At 46.9% G+C, this 21,605-nt stretch overlaps 1 protein-coding gene across 13 annotated transcripts in view; it reads right to left on the bottom strand.

The window, feature by feature from the left end:
- The window catches only part of SATB1 (SATB homeobox 1), a 1,317,576-nt gene that overhangs the window by 866,662 nt on the left and 429,309 nt on the right, over window positions 1-21,605 (bottom strand). For all 13 annotated transcript variants that reach the window (XM_078664013.1, XM_078664008.1, XM_078664010.1 and 10 more), the window contains 2 exons: window positions 15,362-15,410; window positions 13,492-13,663 (listed from right to left, as the gene is read on the bottom strand). The gene's annotated coding sequence lies outside the window, so the exon portion shown is untranslated. The remainder of the gene's footprint in view (window positions 1-13,491; window positions 13,664-15,361; window positions 15,411-21,605) is intronic.

The following is a 21,605-nucleotide window of genomic DNA, read 5'->3' as shown; positions in this document are numbered from 1 at the left end:
CATCGCCCAGTTGACGTCAGCGGAGGTACCTTAGATCTCGACGCTGAAGCCTTCGCCGTCGAAGGAAGATGACTCGTCTTCGACATCTTCTTCGTCGTCGCTGGAAGCTTCGAGGCCGAAGGAGAACAAGTCGGGACTTCTCTCGATGTCGATCGCGTCCTCCGTTTTTTCTGTCTCTTAGGAGACTTACCCCTTTCAGAAACGCCATAAATCCTTATCCTCTCTCTGTCCTTGAGGGTTCTCCTAGATAAAGTCCTGCAGTGTTCACAGGTATCTGCAGAGTGTGTCTCAGGGAGACAGAGGATACACACAGGGTGTGTATCAGTCCTGGCCTTCTTCTTTCCATAGGAAGGGCAGGTGTCAAAAAGAGAAGGCATTTTGACAAAAATAATCCTTTTTTGAAAATCAAAAAAGGCAGCACTAACACTCTATGCCTAAAAGACGCAGAATATAAGTGGAAATTGTGAAAAACCACAAAGTATTTTTGACAGAAAGTCAAAACAGGTAGTAGCTGTTAAACCAGGGTCATGGCTGAAGGAGCCGGAAAAAACGACTGGCCTAACTGTCACCCCTGAGGCATGATGGGAAGCCAGGGTCATGGCTGCCTTAAAGGCACGGTGTCAGTTTTCGTTGAAAATGGTTTCATTTTATATGCTTTTGCTTTGCAATGCAGCCTATGGGCTAACAATGCCTATTTATTAGCAATTTTCAGGATTTATGAGTGCGTTGCTCATTAAAACACAGAGTTCAAGTGCTATTTGACCTAATGTGTTTTTTATATACTTGCTAATACAGTTTATGTATGAGTGATTACATTGTTTAGCCTCAGTTTTTGGGGCTGCATTGGTGTGAGTAAAAATTTTATATGTACATACATATATGTGGAGCTAGATATATGTGATTTCCATATATATTTTTATATTATTTCCAGGGTCCCCGCACGTGGGCGGGAATATTCAGTGCTTATGACTATTTATGAGGATCCCCTGGAAGAAAATTATTACATTTTATAAGTATAATTTCCAAACTGGAAGAGATAACTGGTTCATGTTCGGTGTCTCTGGAATACAAATTTAAAATTCAAACTTATGGTGAATTAGCATTTTAAATTACAATTCTGAAAATGCCACTTTTAGAAAGTTATTCAACATGGGAGTTAGGCTTAAAAGGACAAGGACCAGGTAGGGCCATACACTATTTTTATTTACGGAAATAGGGCTGAATTCTCACCTCAAAAGGTAGGAAGCAGTTAAAGTTTGAGAGTGTTTGGTGGAAAATAATTTGTTTTTGGACCACAAAGCCTCATACCTTTCCCTTTACTACCAACAGAATTCATTTCCAACGCCTTTCACCGAAGCCAAAGTCAGATAGAAAGAATACCTTCTACCAGGTACGGTACATTCTATCATGTAAATAGAGCAATATGTTTTATGAAGATTAAGAATTGACGAAAAGGACGGGAGCCCCACTAAGAATTAACATAAATGTATTTTATACTTTTTTCAGACAACACCACTGCCTATAAAAATCTGCAGCCCTGATGAGAGCCCCTATACTTTTTGCACGGGACTCGAAACGCGTTGGCGAAATATAAAACATTGAAGGATTGTGAACTTAATTTCACCCTAGACTGAGGGTTATTACATCCACCCGTGTTATAGATATTTAAGTGCTCCCCTTGTTTGTCTCAGAGACCTCATTTTTACTTCTTCAAGAGACTCTAGGCTCATAAAAATGTATTATACCCTTTAAATTGGGACTAGAAATTGATTTTTGTCTTTTTGTTGATGTCCTATAAATGTAGCGATGTTGTATTGTTGAATGTTTTTTGTAAATGTACAGTAATGAATGTAATGATCTATTGTATTGATGTATGAAAATCTGATATGACTACATTGTGTTCTTTTTCACATAATTAACAATTTTTGAAAACCAGATAAAAATTGTTTCAATAATAAGGTAAAATATAAATATCTGATGAAACAACGGATGGAATGTGTTTGGTCTTCACGTTAATTTAATAACGTATATAAATTGTTAAGGTCCAGGCCATTCCCCTTTTTTCTCACTTTTAGAAAGTTTGCATTTTCGTGCCTTAGCAATTTGGTGACTGCATCCTTTCCTCGGTCACAGTTGGGCTTGGTACATTTATCCTAGACAGCTACACACAATGGGAGCATAGGTGTGTTTGTATGGCCCATTACTGGCCGGATGAGAGGGAAGACTTGAACTCTGCCTAATTTACATCAGAACTGGCTGTGCTGTGACTCCACACAAAGGACTTACTAACCCTACATTTTCCCTTCAGCCAGCTTGGAGCCAGGTAAAAGGAAGCAGGGAATTCCATGCACTTCAAAGACACTGTCTAGAAGCTCCTCCCACCTTTCAGCACCGGGGCATCGGTGTATAAAAGATGAACCTCAGATACCAACTCTTCAATACACTTCTAGACCTGTGTATACTTTGCCAGGAAGAAGGCCTCCTGTGCTGCTAGTAGGACTGCCACTCTGCTAGACTGATGCAGTACAAGGAACTGCTGACCTGCTTTGCTGACTTGCTGACCTCTTGCCTGGGGAAGAACTTGACCTGCAACTCCATCTGGAAACCAGGACCCCAGAGTGCCCTGAAAGGGCTAGTCTGCTGGTCTCCTGATCTGAGCCTCAGGGACATAACAGGCTCCCCTACAGCTTCTGTACTTGTCTTCAGCAAGATCTTGACCCCCTAGAGGCGCCTCTCAGATCCTGGGCCGTCGGTGTGGCTATTGAGCTCTTACATTCAAGCTTCTGGGCTCTTTGCGACTTTGAAAAGTCCAGAATCACTCGCATGCACAGAAATTCATTGTGAGCAGCCTCAAGTCCTTCTCTTCGCACACCAATCAACGATCGCCTGCATGGACCGCCAATGCAAGGCTCAAGCCTGAAGGTCTGCAATACCCAGCCGGCTCCTTGTGCCCTGCCACCCACCGCCAGTGAAGCCCTCCTTGCGCATGGCGAACTTCTTCCACCCAAATGGGACTCTTATCACCAGCACTTGAGAAGGTAAAACTTCAGCGGGACTAATCTGGGACAGTATCCGCTTTTAGGAGCTATTTTACAGTTTATTCTTTACAAATTAATAACTCCAGTTCTACTGATTGGATTTAGTCATTTTAGTCTTGTTTTAGTTAATAAATTAGGCTCTATTGTTCTAAAATGGTGTGGTGTTTTCACAGTTTTACTATTTGAAGTGTTGCACAAATACTTTATACATTGCCTATAGGTTTAGCCTGTCTGCTCTGTGCCAAACTACCGGGGGGAAGATGTGGGGAGGGGGCTTAGCACAGGTTAATTTGGGGTTTGCTTGTGCCTTGCCCTAACTAGGACTGTGGTTGCTGCTTGACCAGGGATCACACCCCAGTCAACCAGCAATCCAATTTCTAACAAACTGCAAGACCAACTGCACACTGCACATGCCAGAAGGTTGAGCGTGCCATAGGCTTGGCTGCTCGCAAGGGGTTGGGTGGAGAGACTTGTTCCTTAAAGTAACTATAACTGGCACCCTTGGCATGCACAGCTAATTATCCCACATACTACATCACTCATGACGTGTCCTATAACATAACATGTGTATTAGTAAAGCGCACATTCACCCAAGGGTATCTTGGCGCTAAATAACAGATGTTTATTGTTACCCAACTCAATGGCACTCATTTTAGCAACCTTAAAAGGATGACAGACTGAGTGAACCCACTGGGATATAAACCTGTGACCAGGAGGTCAAACATAGGCCCATAGAGTGGACACATTAGTCCACTAACCCACCAGACTGGAAACATGACATCGACACATGACATCATTGATAAACGCACTGCAACATCTGAAATTACATCATTAATGACACACTGTGTATCACGGGAGCACGAGTTATAGTTACTTTTGGGAATGAGTTATACTTATTAGAAATAAATATAACTGGTGAATTGCAGTGTTTTTTAGTTTAAACACTGACATGTTCACTTAACTATTAGAAATAAATATAACTGGTGAATTGCAGTGTTTTTTAGTTTAAACACTGACATTTTCACTTAACTACAACATCACTTTAACCTTTTTTTTAGTGAACATACATGTGTGTGTATATATATATGGAGTAGTTTCTGTCCTGTAACTCCAGTTCTGTAGTAGGGGTATCTCTGTTATAGTCATAATCTAGTGAATAGTCCCGCCCATGTGCGTGGACCCCGGCAATCAAAAATAATCTCTTAAATTGTCAAAATCCTGCAGAAACTGCAAAGACACTTAAGAGAGAATTTAAAGACAAATAATGCAGCCTATAACACAGGCTACATTGTCCAGTACTTCAACTAGAAATTCCACCAAATAACACCACACATAAGACATCCAGCCCAGTTTCTACCAAGAGAAACTTGCCTCTACCCTTAAAAACACTCTGGAATGATAGAGAGGAAGGCATGGACAGACAAGCCCCATAGGCTGCCATTATGTGGCTTAAACAGGATACTGTGCCTTTAAGGAAACCTTCTAGAACCTTCTCCCAGTATCCCAGAATGCATAGCAGGTCCAACTGACTTCAGTTCTTTTTGAAGGCGTAAAAACGCCAGACCTGTAGCATTACTTACATGAACAATTCTCCACCGGGGAGGAGGGCGGGCGCTTATGACTATAACAGAGATACCCCTACTACAGAACTGGAGTTACAGGACAGAAACTACTCCTTCTGTAGTAGGGGATCTCTGTGTATAGTCATAATCTAGTGAATAGAATGGCAAGCCCATCCCCACACCAAAGGGGCGGTGGAGAAAGAACAGAACGCCACTATTGTGCGAACAAATTCCGCAGCGAAGCCTGCCCAACCTGAGCGTCTGCCCTGGCATCAGAGTCCAGGCAGTAATGCTTAGCAAAGGTATGAACCGACTTCCAAGTGGCGGCCTTGCAGATTTCTGCAATCGGCACATTACGGAGCAAGGCTGTCGTGGCAGCTTTGACCCTGGTGGAATGAGCCTTAGGCTTACCTCCTAAGGTCTTATTAGCTTTTTGGTAACACAATTGTATGCAGGACACAATCCACCTTGAAATGAACTGCTTAGAGGTGGCAAGACCCGTCCTGACTGATCCATAATTCATAAACAACTGGTCTGACCTACGAATATCTTTGGTCTTATCCAGATAAAATTTCAACACCCTCCTCACATCCAGGGAATGCAAAGATCGTTCCGCCGGAGAGGAAGGATTCTGAAAAAACTTAGGCAAAGTTATGGTCTGGTTGACATGAAAATCAGAAATAACCTTGGGAAGAAATTTAGGGTGAGTACGCATCACAACCTTAGCAGCATGAAATACAGTATAAGGTTCAGTACAACACAACGCCTGAATTTCACTCACCCTGCGGGCCGATGTAATGGCCACGAGGAACGCCGCCTTCCAGGACAGGTGCTGCAACGAAGCCTTGTGAATGGGTTCAAAAGGCTCCTTCATCAATCTGGACAGCACCACATTCAATTCCCATGAAGGCGAGGGAAGCCTGACAGGAGGGAACACCTTCTTCAACCCTTCCAGAAAGTCTTTGATCACAGGGATCTGGAAAAAAGAAGTCTGTGAAGGGCATCTCCTGTAGGCAGTCAATGCAGCAAGGTGAACCTTAATGGAATGAACATTAAGGCCAGACTGCGCCAAATGTAAAAGGTAAGGGAGGATGACATCTTCCTTGCAGGTGGTAGGGTCATGGTTCTTAGACTGGCACCAGATACAAAACCTCTTCCACTTGTAAGCATATGAAGTCCTAGTGGAAGGCCTCTTAGACTCCTTCAGTATGACCATGCAATCTTCGGGCAGATTCAGATGGCCATATTGCACTATCTCAGGAGCCATGCCGCCAAACTCAAAGACGAGAGGCTGGGGTGTAACATCCGCCCCCCGAACTTCGTGAGAAGGTCCGGCCTGCACGGCAACCGAATGTGAGGAAGGAGAGATCGGTGAAGCAGGTCCGTTAACCACCACTGCCTGGGCCACTCCGGGGCAATGAGTATCATCCGAGCCCTGGACCGGGCCAGCTTGATGAGTACCGCCGGAATCAGGGGAATGGGTGGAAAAGCGTACAGAAAGCTGTTCGACCAGCTGATCCATAACGCATTCCCCAGCGTCCCCTGCTGGTAGTACCTGGAGGCGAAGTCTCGGCATTTGTTGTTTTCGGCGGTGGCGAACAGATCTATGTCTGGGGTTCCCCACCTCGCGAAGACGTCTCCTAGTACTTCGTCGTTTATGACCCATTCGTGGTTTTCCTGAATCAGTCTGCTCAGTGCGTCTGCCTGAACATTCTGCACACCTGGCAGATGGGTAGCCGTTATCGTCAGTCCTCTGGCCAGGAGCCAGTGCCAGATCGCCTGCGCCTCCTGCGACAGAGTGCGAGATCTCGAGCCCCCCTGCTTGTTGAGGTAGTACATCGTGGTAGTGTTGTCCGTTTGCACAAGCAGGGAGCTGGTCTGGAAGGACGGAAGAAAGGCCTTTAGTGCCAAGTGAACAGCTCTGAGTTCCAGGAAGTTGATGTGATACGTGGCCTCCACTGGAGACCACGTTCCCTGAATCTGTAGAGTCCCGGAGTGCGCTCCCCATCCCAGGAGAGAAGCATCCGTCACGACAGTCTGCGTGGGAATGTCCTTCTGAAAAGGAACCCCTCTGAGGAGATTCCCCGCCGAACACTACCACTTCAGAGACTGAAGAGCATGCAGAGACAGTCGTATCCTGTCGTCCCAGGATCCTTTCCTCTGATCCCACTGGTCTTCCAAGCACTCCTGCAGCGGTCTCATGTGCAGTCGTGCGTGCGGCGTCAGGAAGATACAAGAGGCCATCGATCCCAGTAGAGAAGACACCGTCCTCACTGTTGTAGATGGAGTCGTCACAAGAGCCTGAGCATTCCGAAGGAGAGATAATCGTCGCTCTTCCGAAGGAGACACGCTTGCTGACAGCGTATTGATGGAGGCTCCCAAGTACTGTATGCATTGGACCGGAGTCGGGACAGACTTGGCCATGTTGATGTGCAACCCCAACTTGTTCAAAAGAACGCACGTCGTCTGGAAGTGTGCTCGCGCTTCCGAGAAGGAAGATGCCTTGATCAACCAATCGTCCAGGTACGGGTAGACAAACACCTTGTTCTTCCGCAGGTGTGCTGCCACCACCGCCATGCACTTCGAGAACGTTCTCGGCGCAGACTTCAGTCCGAATGGGAGTACTGTGTATTGATAATGATTGGTGCCGACTTGGAACCGCAGGAACTTCCTGTGTTTGTGTGCAATGGGCACATGGAAGTAAGCATCCTGTAGGTGTATAGCACAGAGCCAGTCTCCCTGTTGCAACTGAGGATAAATCTGATGCAACGACAGCATGCAAAACTTTTCCCTGCGAATCCGTTTGTTTGCCTGTCGCAAGTCCAGAATGGGCCTGAACTCGTTCTTGTCCTTCTTGCGAACCAGGAAGAACCGGGAGTACAGACCTCTTCCTCTCTGGGACAGAGGCACGTCTTCTATCGCCCTTTTCCTTAACAGGGTATCGGCCTCCACCTGGAGCTCTAGCAGCTGAAACCACGAGCTGACCGGAGGAATCGATGGAGGCGGGCTGGTGAACCGAAGACTGTATCCATTGCAAACAATATTCAGCACCCACTTGTCCTGAGTAATTTTTCTCCACTCTGCCAGAAAAAATTGAATGCTTCCCCCTACCAGAGTGGGTAACGGATCCGGGGGAAGTAAGTACCTAGGGCCTAGACCCAGCTTGGCCCTTGGGCGCCGGAGCAGACTGCTGGCCTCCCTTGCCCCTCTGGCGCTTCTGGAACGGCTTACGGAACTGTTGTTGTTGTTGCGATTGTCCCGAAGCCTGGCCACGTCCACGGCCTTGCCCACCGAACCGCCGTTGGAAAGGGCGGTACGCCTTCTTCGCCTCCTTAGGCTTCTCGAGGCCCACAGCCGTGAGCGTCTCGGCCTCCGCCTTCATGCGGGCCATCTCATCGTCCGCATGCTTCCCAAAGAGAGTCTTGCCGGAGAACGGCAGGTTGGCCACCCTCTGCTGTGCGTCCGGTTTCAGGGACGTAAGACGGAGCCAGGCGTGACGTCTTTGGTTGATTCCATGGCAAAACCCATGAGCAGCCAACAGGGAAGAGTCCGCTGCAGCGCTGATGATCTGGTTGGCCACCAGCATCCCTTCACTCAGCACTTCCTGAAAGTCCGCACGCTGCTCGCGAGGCAAGTGCTCCGCAAAACGCTCGAGGGAGTCCCAGAGGGCGCGGTCGTATCGGCCGAACAGCGCCGTGGCACTCGCAGCCTTCATGGAGGTAGCGGCTGTTCCACAGACCTTTCTCCCTGCCGAATCCATCCACCTGGACTCCTTATCCGGGGGAACCGTGGACGACGGTGTGGCGGCATGTTGTTTGCGTGCCGCCGTCACAATTACGGAGTCGGGAGGGGGTTCCGCTCTCTGAAAGGCCGGATCCGAATCCGGGGCCCGGTACTTCCTCAGCAACCTCGATGGCGCCGCCTTCGTCACCGCGGGGGTAAGGAAAAGGTCCATAGCTGGTTCCTCCAGGCCCGGAACCAGAGGCAGGAGAGGGCGAGACAGGTGTTTTTGGTGCAACGTCTCAAATATCACCGACGTTTTAGGCGTGGGCACCGTCAGGGGTATGCCCAGCTTCGCAGCGCCTCTCAAGAGGACATCCTGGAACGCCACCAGGTCATCAATCGGGGACACCCTCGTGTCCGGTGATCCCGACAGGGTAGGAGAATACTCCCTGGAACCAGAGGATCTTGTGCGGGATCGAGATTCGCGCCTCCTATGGCGGCGTCTCGACCGCGTGGACGATCTGTGTCGCGATCTGTCCCGCCTTCCAGAGCGAGAGCGAGAGCGAGACCTGCCAGTCCGTGGCCGCCCCACCGGTTTCCGTGGTGGGGTCTTCCTTGGAGCCTCCTGGGGTGCAGGTTTTGGGGTCCCCTTAGGAGGTACAGGCAAATACGGCAGCAAAGTGGACCTCGGGGGAGGAACTATCGGCTGCGGGGCGGGCCCATGCGGAGGGACCGGTGGTGGTGGGTCGTCCGCTGGAAGTGGAGGCAGGGGCCGAGGATCCTCCTTAGGAAGAGGAGGAGGAGGGACCTCCTTAGGAATAGGCTGAGGTGTCGACCGAGGCCGAGATGGAGTGTACACCGCAGAGTACACCGAGCCCGGTGACCCCTGAGGCGAAGGGGGCTGAGAGCCCGCCCCTTCAGCTGGTGATCGCTTCCTCTTGCGTCCCCCACTGGAAGCAGCGTGACTTCTGGGACTAGAATCCCTCTTGCGCCGTTTTGGAGAAACTGAACGACTCCCAGACGCCGACCTCCGTCTGCTCGACGTCGAGCGTCGCTTTTCAGGCGTCGAAGGACGCTTCCGGGTCTCCGGCGTCGAACACCGCCTCCGCGACGTCGACCTCTTCTTCCTCGGCGTCGAACGCCGATCCCTCGACGTCGACCTCTTCCTCCGCGACGTCGTACGCCGCCTCCGCGACGGCGCACGGTCCTTCCTCGACGACGAGCGTCGATGCCGCCGTCTAGATGCTCCCGACGTCGAGGAGCCCCTCGACGCCGACCGGTGCTTCGCCGGCGACCGGCGGTGTCGCCTCGACGGCGAACGCCGATGCCTGTTCCGTCCATGACGTCGGTAAGAAGACCTCGACGGCGATGATGACGTTGACGGCGGCTTCGTCAGCGGGGCCTTCGACGTCGAGTCGTCACGGCGTCTCGACCCGGAGCCCCGGGGAGAAGGGGAGCACACCGCCGTCATCCCTCTCGACGTCGATGCACCTGACGTCGACGGAGACCGGGACCGCTTGCCGGACTTCCTGCCCCTGGGGAGCCCCCCAGTGGCCTCAGCAGAGGCAGAGGGAACCTTCCCGGACTGCCCAGACCCACCTGCAGCCTGCAGACGCCTCTCCTCAAGGCCAGACAGCCTGATCCTCGCCCTTTCCTTCAGAGTACGAGCGGTAAACTGCTGGCAGATGACACACTCCTCAGGGACATGATCTTCAGGGAGGCAGACAATGCAGACCTCATGTGGATCACCCTTGGCCTTCTTCCTCCCACATGCTGGACACTTCACAAAGAGTCCAGGCATTTTAGAGCCCTAAAATACCTGAAGCAGCACACAGAAGAGAAAGAGAACACCAAGAGAGTAAACTGCAACACTTTTAAAACACAAAAGTGCCAAAATATGCAATAAACCCTTGAAACAAGGGAGAGCTCAATGCCAGGGTCCTGTAAGCAGGAGCCGGAAAAAAGAACTGAAGTCAGTTGGACCTGCTATGCATTCTGGGATACTGGGAGAAGGTTCTAGAAGGTTTCCTTAAAGGCACAGTATCCTGTTTAAGCCACATAATGGCAGCCTATGGGGCTTGTCTGTCCATGCCTTCCTCTCTATCATTCCAGAGTGTTTTTAAGGGTAGAGGCAAGTTTCTCTTGGTAGAAACTGGGCTGGATGTCTTATGTGTGGTGTTATTTGGTGGAATTTCTAGTTGAAGTACTGGACAATGTAGCCTGTGTTATAGGCTGCATTATTTGTCTTTAAATTCTCTCTTAAGTGTCTTTGCAGTTTCTGCAGGATTTTGACAATTTAAGAGATTATTTTTGATTGCCGGGGTCCACGCACATGGGCGGGACTATTCACTAGATTATGACTATACACAGAGATCCCCTACTACAGAAATATATATTCACAAATATGTGTGTGGGTGTATATATATCCATATATATATATATATATATATATATATATATGTATATACACACACACACAGATACACACACACATATATATATATACATGTATGTGTTGCACCTGGACCTCTCTGCAGGGTCACCACCAAACTTTCTGCAGTAACCCTCCTGTTTTCTGAACCCGTTTTTGTTGGCCTTTACTACTGCTAACTAGTACTAAAGTGATTGTGCTCTATCCTTTCAAAATTGGCTAACACCCAATTGCCACATTTAATTTATTTGCAAAAATTTTAAAAGCTACTAGTAGCACTAGTAGGCCTGCAGTACTGATTATGCCACCCACGAAAGTAGCCTGTTCAAATATGTTACATGTCTGTCATTGCACCCTGTGTGTGCAGTTTGAAACTGCCATTTCAACCTGGCAAAATAAACCTGTTGTCATGTATAAACCTTTCTTTTTAATCCATATAAGTCACCCCTAGGCAGGGCCGGACTGGTTACCGGGCATTTTGGCATTCTTCAGAGCTGGGGGCTGATGTCACTGCGGTGGGGGCTAATTTCGTAGATGGAGACCTGTGTGTGTTTTGAAATCAACAATGCAAAACGAATTTCGTTTTGCACACGCAGGTCCCCATCAACGAAATCAGCCCCCAGCTCTGCAGAATGCCAAAATGCCCGGTAGCCAGTCCAGCCCTGCCCGAGTTGAGGGGGGGTTGCAATGTATTTAAAAATGTGGACATGTACTTTGAAGTTTCACATTTCTGGGTAGTTCAAAACTTCTACATTTATTTTTCACTACTGCAAGGCATACCTCTCTCATAGGATAACATTGGGGTGCCTTATTACATTTAATACATACTAACGTTTGATTAGGAGCAGGTAGGAAAGTCATGATTGGTGTCGGAGGATTTGTAATTTAAAATCCTCTTTACTGGGAATGTCAGATTTTAAGTCACAATTCTGAAAATGGCACTTTTAGAAGTTGACATTTTCTTGTCCAAGCCATTTGGTTCCTGCAGCCTGTTCCTGGGTCACATGACTAAGTTTGGCTAGCAGTTGGCCTTTATGAATTCTGCCCAGACAGCATCGCAATAGAGGGTCTGATTGTTGGCAGGATCAGCCATCTCTGGCAGGATGTTGGGGAGAGTGGAGCTATCACCTTTCCACACTTGTACTTCAAAGGCACTGGCCCAGTCACGTACAAAGGACTTCATGAGCCTATTGTGCCCCCAGACAGAATGGGACAAGGGTGGGAGGCAGGAATTCCAGGTTTTGTAGGGAAGCCTCTCCAACTTCAAAGTGGGCACCAGGTATAAAAAGGGGACCTTCAGACCCACTCCTCAGTACAAACTGTGACCTGTGGATACAATAGAAAAAGGCCTCACTGCTGCCTTGCTGCTTGCTCTGCCTGCTGAGAAGGAAGAATGGACCTGCACCCATCATCCCAGGGTGAAGTGACTCCAAAGGTCAGCTGACTGACCAATATTATAAGCTGCATGGACATAACAAGCTCCAGAGGCCTCACTGCAACTACCCATGCTGCAACTGGACCTGCCTGGACCTGCAACTGGACCACCTGCATGAGCCCTGCTAGCCTATGCTGGAGTGAGTTCCGGATCCACAGGAGGTGCCTCCCAGGTCCTATGCCCTTGTTCTGGCATCAGTTAAACTCCTTCTTGAAGAAATGGAGAAACCCTGAAGTTTTGTGTTCTTGTTAACTGCAAACTGGTCAGTTTGCACTAAAATCTTGCTGCCTGCACTGACCGCCAACTCGAAGCTCCCGTGAACCAAACTCTTTAAACTACAATGACCGACACAACCAGGGAGCTGGGAGTGGCCCTTTTTTATTTTAGGCACTATACTTACCTGAAACCTTTAAAATTGCATATCTCTGGTTCTACTGGTTGGATTTGCATTGTTTTACAATTTTACATTTTTCTCAAATTTTTTATATTGATGTGGGATTTTATTAATGTTGTGTTTTCACTTTATTGCTGTTTAAGAGATGCATACATATTTTCCACGTTGCCTCTAAGTTAAGCCTGACTACTTTTGTGCCAAGCTACCAGAGGGTCAAATACCGGTTAATTTAGTGGCTGTTTGTGGTTCACTCTGACAAGGATTATGGTTGTACAAGTAACTATAGCCCATGCCCTAAACTAACTATGGTATGCGTCCCTGCCATGCACAGTGTTGTCATCAATAATATGATTTCAGATGTTGCTGAGATGCTATCAATGATGTCATAGAACATCATGTGTGATGTAATCTGGGGAATAATTATCAGTGCATGGTGATGGCATGAGTTACTTTAGGGAATGAGTTATAGTTACTTGAGATAGCCATGACCGTAACATTTCAGTGGATCTGAAATGTAAAACTGTATGTTTTAACTGACATTTTCACCTATTACATCACTTTAGCCTTTAGTTTTTTTTCCAGTGATTTCGAAAAAATATACAGCACAGCAGCAATGAGAATGTGACTGAATAGGCCAAAAACAGTATAACAACATCACAGAAAAATAATAAACAAATCAGTACAAAATCCACAAAAACCACAAACAAAAAAGAAGAAATAGTATATTTAACCCCAGGCCTCCACCATCTCAAAAATGTGCAAACATTTTCCTTTAAAAAAGTTAGTCCCACATGGGTTCAATACTCCCAATAAATAAATAGATAAATAATTAAATGGTGGAACATAAATACTGTTGCTCACCCTCCCTCAAACAAAAAATACTTCACTAAGTGCTGCACTGAACTTACTTGATGTTTCCTAAAAAGTGAAGATTCCAGGGTATGGATGCAGCAAAGATTGCAGACAAAAAGAGAATGATGCTTTCTCTCCAAAATCCAAATCCAAAGTGAGCAACAGCTGGACAAAGCACGGTTGCAACTGTCTATACGATAGTCTCCCAGTCTCTATGGTACTTTCTTCCTATAAAAATGTTTGTAAAACATTTTTAAAATGTGTTTCACACTAAAGAATTACCCAAATGGTCCTGTCGGGTAAAATATCTACTCGGAAATGCATTTTGAGTTGATCTAATAGGCGCATTTGAGTTGATCTACACAAAAAGCTGACCGGCAACCTCCGGCATTAAAGAACTCCCAATCTAGTTTGAAAATCCTGCTTAACATTCTAATCGTGTTTGCAAGAACGAGGTCGTCAAAAGACGATCACGTTCATTTTATCAACTATCCCACAGTTTCAGTGCTTTTAAATTACCAATATTACTTCAACTACTCTGGCATAATTAAAATTAAGACTAGACCTGACATTTTCTCTAAAAATTCCAACATTTTCTTTTTTTCAAACTCTATGGGGCTCATTACGATGTTTGACGGAAAGCCTCCACGCGACCGCCAGATTATGACGTGACCGAGCACTGTGAGGTCAGATTTTCCATTGTTTCCTTTGTGAGCTCGTGTTACGCCCGAGAACTGGCCCTAACACAGGCTACTATGGGGAAATGGGGTGTGTGTGGAAAACCCTGCACCCTGTTGCAGGCACCCCATGATGCCTGCCACACAGTGCAGGCTTTTACATTGGGGGCACCTGTACTCCCTTGGCCAGCAAACGTCGGCCGCAGGGTCCATAGGGCCCTGCCAGGGGCCCCCAAAGTCACTTTCCAACAGCCTTTCCATGTCGGACAGGCCAACGCGGAAAGGCTGTTGGAAAGCGACATCGTAATTCCAACTGCGGAAACGCCATCCATAGGGAATGCCACCATTACGGTGCAGTTCCGACCGACAGGAATACTCTGAGTCAGAACTGAGTCAGAATGACAGGCCGGTTTACGTTCCAACCGCGAACATTGTAATTGGGCGGTCGGACTGTAAACCGACTGAGTGGGTCGGAAGGGCTTTGATGCGGTCACGAAGATTCCAACTGTTGGGCGGAGGCTTTTGGACCAACATCGTAATGAGCCCCTAAATGTGCTCCGCTTTTGAGGTTTGCTTTGCGAATCATTCCTTAGATTGACCCTCCAGAATTTGAAATAGTGTGCTAAATTGGAGACAATGTGAATTGCAAGTGTAAATATAGGCATCCCCAGGCCACGTACTCTAAATGCAGTGGCTGCGGTGGGTGCGGGCCTCCCCAGGTGTCATCACTGAGGGGGTGACAAAATGGCAAAAATATGTGTTTTAAACACATATTTTTGCCATTTTGTCAAGTCGGGGGTGACAAGAAATTTTCCGCACCGGGTACCACCTGACCTTGCTACGCCACTGTCTGAATTATATATTTCAATAATCTTATTTACACATATTTGTCAATGACCATAAATCTGGGCTCAACTCATTCGCGAAATATGTGCAATACCAAAAAGGCACATATATTTTACATAATTGAGCATATATCCCTGTGAAATATTTTTAGGGGATGCCAATTAATTCTCAAATACAAGATGGCTAGTTTACCACAAGTTAAAAGATTAAACAATTCCAAGGTGTTACAGTTACTCAGGTTAACAAGAGTGGCACAACGAGGATGAAGAAGAACACGACTGGTAAAACTGTAGTGTTTGTAACATTTATCAGAAGCAAGCAGAAAAGCAGCAAGTCAAACAGAAACTTTAAGTCAATAAAGTCCAGCCATCTGTTATGTGTACATAAATACATAATTCATTACCTATGGCTGTCAAGTCCTCCTCCTACCCGCCGTCGTTACCAGAGCTTCTCTGTGAAGAGAAACCAAAGATTGTATTAAAAAATGAGCAATTGTCTATCAATCAATAATAAAGCTGACCTATGTTAGAGAGACATTTTTAATAATGTGCATGTTAAATATTAATATCCTAGAGTGTTATTCTCGTTAAAAGGATAGGGCGACTTTACTCCACTTCAGGAAAGCAGGACTACGCAAGAGCAGACTGATGGGAGATGAGAGGCAGAGGCATCAGAAAATGTTTCCACAATAAACAGGAGGAAATGAGAAACAAGGAAAAGATGAAGGTGGAAACTAATCTCTATGTGCCATTACGACTGCCAGGGTATTGGCAAAGAGGCAGCATCCTTTTATTTCAATTTTAATCATTTCTGAATTTTAATACCCTGCTCCTTTTGTAATTCTCCTGGCATTCCCTACATGCATCCACTCCAGCCAAAACAGCAGTGTAAATCAAATGGCGCACAATCCTGCCACTGATGCAGCTCTTTCAGTTGAACCAACCCTTCCCCAAATTCAGAAAATGTATTTCTCTCCATGGTGTCTTTGTGGGCTTGCGCACCAAAGCAATGCCTTGTCTATTTGCTTCTGTTTTTTGGGAAAACAAGAGCAACGTTTAGGTAAAGAAGAAAAATAAAAACAAGGCAATTTTAATAGAATAATCAGTGACCATCAGGGCCTGGAAAGACGAGCTTGCTCTCATTGGCACTGAGGAACATCACATGATTATTTAATTACAGCTCTAATTTTTGTCTTGTGGATGGCAACATATCAACAATTAATAGGGCAAATAGAGGAGACTGAATTTTTAAAGAGGCAGAAACGCAAAATGCCACAGTATAATCATTGTCAAGGGATGTATTCGTCTACACCACAAATGTAGGTCGACTGAAAAATGAAAAAGACATTAAATATAAACGCCATCAATTTACCTGATAAGGCAGGCACATTTAAGAGATGTCTGCTTTCTAGAACCCCCTTTCCCGCACGAACAAATTCACACTTCCAAAAACAGACAGGCACATGCAGCACAATAATGTGACTTCTGTTTCTACTGCCCAACCAAAGAGGTTAAAACAATGATTCAAATGCAGCAAACCTGGCTCTAATCACAGCACTTTAAAACTGACAAAGCACAGACGACCACAGGGAACAGTGGATGCAGGTTATAAGAACCAAAGACGCAATGACAAATGCGTACTTCTTTGGATAGATCGTCAGTATTTTAAGCCCACAGGATATTATTCAGCAGTAACTTATTCGACAGCAAAAAAAGGTAGCATTCGGTTGTTTTGTCATTACTGTTTAATGTGTAACAAATGTACATAAACAATGACTAATTTAAAAAAATAAATATATATATATATATATATATCGAATAAGGAAAAAGGCATTTTGTTGAAATACACATTAGGAAAGAATGATGGCATAGACGGGACAGGCAATAGATATTTTGATATATATATATATATATACTTAGAGAAAGGTTCCGACCGAAACGCGTCAGTTTGCTGTGGTAAAATAAATTTGTGAATACGTACCTCCGAGAGAGCTTCCTTTCTTCCTGCGGGAGATTTCGCTATTGGGAGGTGGAGCAGAATTGGATTTGCGTGTGCACCCTCGCAACGGAGGCACCCGCCTGGGAGTGCGGCGCTCTGGTGCTTTTTGAGCTGCAATATATATATACATATATATATATATATATATGCTAAAGTTCTTGTGCTATCTCCTTTAAACATGTTTAAATAGTCTTATACACAATTGGCACATTAATTAAGTCCATGGTAAAGTAGTATTGCTTGTATCCTTGCTCTGTAAATCAAATGCTACTAGTGAGTCTGCAACACTGATTGTGCCATTCACTTAAGTAGCCCATAACATATGTCTCGGACCTGCCATTGCAGCCTGTGTGTGTAGTTTTAAACTACTAGTTTGAGTTAGCAAAATAAACCATGTGCCAGGCCTAAGCCTTCCTTTTAACCCGTTCGATGCTCGTGATGGAACCAAGCCGTCATGAGCCACGGGTGGCCAGTGCGCATGACGGCTTGGTTCTGTCACGACCCCGTCCGCGATTGGAATGTCCAGCACCTGGCTGGAATTCCTGCCGCAGGCAACGAGTTAAATACATATAAGTCACCCGAAGAGTAATCCCTAAACAGCCCAGAGGGCAGGGTGCAGTGAATTAAAAAAGTTGGACATGTCCTGAAAGTGAAAACCACCTAAATGTGTTTTTCACTACTGTAATGCCTACTTCTCTTACAGGATGACATTGGGTTACCTCATTACATTTAATAAGCAATAACTTTCAATTGGGAACAGGTGGACAGTTCGATGTGGTGTCTAAAGAACTGTAATGAAAAGTCAGATTATTACCCACTGTTTCACTTCACAAAACAAGCGTAGTGTCCCCCTGGCACTCCTTTGTGTCCCCAATAGGGATTCAATAGTGCCACAATTTTACTCAATTAGATAATCAATTAATCTTGCAACTGTTTTTTTCACTTGAAAATTAAGATTATTGAATCCTTAACCATTTAATTTCTTATTTATCCATTTCAATATTTTATTGAATGTTCAATCTTTGAATCCTCAATGCATTTTGGACATCATTGTCCTTCATCATGAGGTTAAACGTATGGTACAGAAAAAAAGAAAAACAATACAACAATGGTTGTTTACTAAAAATATATAAGAATTTGTACATCTCATTCACATAAAATCACTGTTAGATAAGCACTAGTTCTCCCATGAGATAGCCTAACTCATCTAGGGCCATATGTAGGTGGCCAAATACCGATCGGTAACACCGAAAAAGGGTCATTTTCGGTGTTACCGACAAAAAGTTAGCCATGTGAGATGTAGGTAATACCGAATAGAGTCGATAATAACGAATCGGTAAAAACAATAAGTTACCGACTAGGAATTACCGAAAAAAATGAATACCGAATCGGTATAAACGAATCAGTAAAACCCCCAAATATGCTATGTAGCAAACCCCGGTAATACCGATTTTGGCCAAAATCGGTAATAACGAATCGTTAAATACCACGTTTCAGGAGCATGTGGTAATCAGGAGGAGTCTATATAAACAGACCCAAAATGCATCAGTGTGAACACAATGGCAGGCCTCTATCTCATAGCAAGGCGGCTACGCCTGAGAGCAGCAGGAATGAGGATCTGGAGACGTGAGGAGCAGGTGTACAGAGTACGCATCACTCTGTTCCAGTTGACAGAGGCAGAAATACACGAGAGATACAGATTGCACCCACAAACCATCCTGGAGCTAATACGGGACCTAAGACCCTATCTGGAGCATCAGACGCCAAGGGCCCACGCAATCCCCACCGATGTCCAGGTACTCTGCTGCCTGCACCTCCTTGCATCAGGAAGTTTCCAGGGTGTCATAGCAGCAGTGGGTGGAGTATCACAGAGCTGCCTATCCCGGTTCTTCAACACCTTCCTAGACGCCATGATGGACAAAATGGAACATTACATATCCTTCCCCAGTACGCAGGCGGAGCTGCAGAGAACCAAGCTGGAGTTCTATCAACTTGCCCACTTCCCCCACGTGATCGGCTGCATCGATGGGACCCACATTCCCATCTGCCCACCTGCAGCAAGTGAATACATTTACAGGAACCGCAAATCCACCCACTCAATCAATGTGCAGGTGATCTGCAATGCTAAACACATAATAACAGACATCGTGGCAAAATACCCCGGGAGTACCCACGATGCTTACATCTTCAGGAACAGTGGCATACATACACGTCTGCTTGCTGGTGAATTTGCCGACGGATACATACTTGGTAAGTAAATGTCACACACCCTGATGTACACCCTGGCACAAGCTGTTGGTCACACCAATCAATGCAACTTACTTCTCATCATAGGTGACAGCGCATATGCCCTCCGGCCTTTTCTCCTCACACCATATCTGAACCCAACCACCCGAAGGGAGAGGAGATACAATGTGGCACATAGGAGCACACGCAACGTGGTGGAGCGCACTTTTGGTTTGCTCAAAAGCAGATTCCGTTGCCTCCACAAAACAGGAGGTGCGCGTCTGTACAGCCCCATCAAATGTTGCAAGATCATTGCTACGTGTGCAATGCTACACAATCTGGCCACTAAAAAAGGAACAGCAGTGGAACTAACTGAGTCAGAGGACGAGGACGAGGACAACCCTCAGCCAGAGCCCAGCGCGGCTGGTGCTGCTATTGAACATGATGGGAGACATAGACGGGCAGAGATTACATCACACTATTTCTGAGTGAGTAACGACACTGAGGCATTTCAAATTACATGTAGAGGTGTTTATTTGGCACACCTCCAGCATTGTGAGCATTGTCCAATTGGACATGGGTTACATCACCCATCACATGCATGTGGACAGCCAGTGTCCTTCACTTCTTGCGTCCCCGTGCTGCACGTGCATGTTCCCCATCGACACAGACTGGTGAGTCGGACCGTTCCTGTGCTGGGACATTACGTCCACTACGCCTCCTGCACTCGGTGGGTGAGGGTGTAATGCTACCACGGCTGGTAGCCTCCTCACTGCCCCCCCCCCCTTCCATATTTGAGGCCTTAGCATTCTGCATGAGCTCTAGCACTGAGGTCATGGACACCATCCCCCTGGCCACATCCCTGCTGCAATGCGCCATCTCCTCCTGCATGGCGATGGACCGGCGACACATCAGTGATGTCGTAGTGGCCAGCCGGTTCACCGACTTGGTATAGTCCTGGAGTCTCTGTCTCTCCCGGCGCATGCCAACACGGTCCTGCTCCAGCTGGCTGCAGAGGTTGTCCACCGAGGTTGCTACCCTCTCCATCCCTGCAGACATATTCTCCCCCATGGCACTGATACCCTTCTCCATCTTGTGCATATGTCTGTTAATGTTTGCCACCTCCCTGTGTAATGACTTCATCTCCCTCCATTGCAGGCGCTGGACCTTCAGCATGTTGCCTTCCAGTCCATCAAACACACTGTCACCCTGCTCAACTGCCACTGGACTGTCTGGCCTTGCCCTGCGGCGTCGTGATGAGATGTTCGCACCCTCGGATGCAGAACCAGCCCGCTCCCTGTTGGATCTCTCTACGATAGGACTTCGTGCGCGCTGGCTGCCCTCCTCCTCCGACGCCTCCATCTGCTGGAGGGTGTTCACGGCATGCCTCCTGCCTGACTGTGGTGGTGGTGGTGGTGGTGGTGGTGGTGTTGGTGAACGTCGCAGTGGTGACTGAGTGAGGGGGGATTGCGGACCTCCCTGGCGCTGTGGTGATGGCTGTGGTGGAGGATTGGCTGGCTGCGATGGCGCAGAACTGGTGTTCCCTGCAGGCATGCTGTCTTCATCCCGTCCACTCCCCTCTGGCCTGGCAGACCTGCCTCTGCTGCCCTCAGCTGCACTGCGAGATGACTCGCCTGAAATGACACAAATGTAAATATTCTCAATGCTCTGTCTGCAATGCCATTGCATTAAAGTACATGCCAACAGTGCACAGTGGTTATCCTGACCTGTCCTATTCAATTACCATGCTATTGTGTTAGCTGCCCTGACAGTCCTGATCATGATTTCACACTGACTACATCACCCAGAATGCATTGCAGGTAAGCAGTAAGACATGGTGTGGAGTGGGAGCACATTTACCACTATGGGGGTTGGGGTTGGGGAGGGGGTAGGGCAGCATGCTGGGCATGCTTCTTACCTTGTTTTCTAGCTGCTCTGGCGGAGCTGCCTGCGTCTCCTATGCCGCTCACACTCTCCCGCTGGATGGTGGACTCTACCATCTGTTCCAGTGGTGTTGGCACTGGGGCACGATTTTTTCCTCCTCCAGTTTTCCCAGCCAGCCTATGTCTCTCTGCCATCCTCTGTTTTGCTGTTTTTCTGAGGTCGTACCACCTCTTTCTGATGTCCTCTATGGTGCGCAGGGTCACACCTATGGCATTGATCTTGTCCCGAATGCCACTCCATATTTGCCTCTTCTGTGCGTCTGGCACTTGTTGGGACTGGGCTCCAAACAGCTTGTGGTACTCTTGGGTGACATCCTCGATCAGGATCTCAAGCTCCTTGTCGCTGAACTTGAGTTTTCTTTTTCTTTCACCTGCCTCCTTCTCCTTGTCCTGGCTTGCCATTGCAATGCTTGTTCAGTGGTTGTTGTTTTATTTTTTCTTGGCTGTGTTGCTGCTGGCTCCTCAGCTCTCCTGCCTGCC

The sequence above is a fragment of the Lissotriton helveticus genome, chromosome 10 (genome assembly GCF_964261635.1).
Source record: "Lissotriton helveticus chromosome 10, aLisHel1.1, whole genome shotgun sequence".
In the NCBI taxonomy this organism is placed as follows: Eukaryota; Metazoa; Chordata; class Amphibia; order Caudata; family Salamandridae; genus Lissotriton; species Lissotriton helveticus.
Note: the sequence above shows the minus strand (reverse complement) of the source record. Positions and strands in the feature narration are given on the sequence as shown.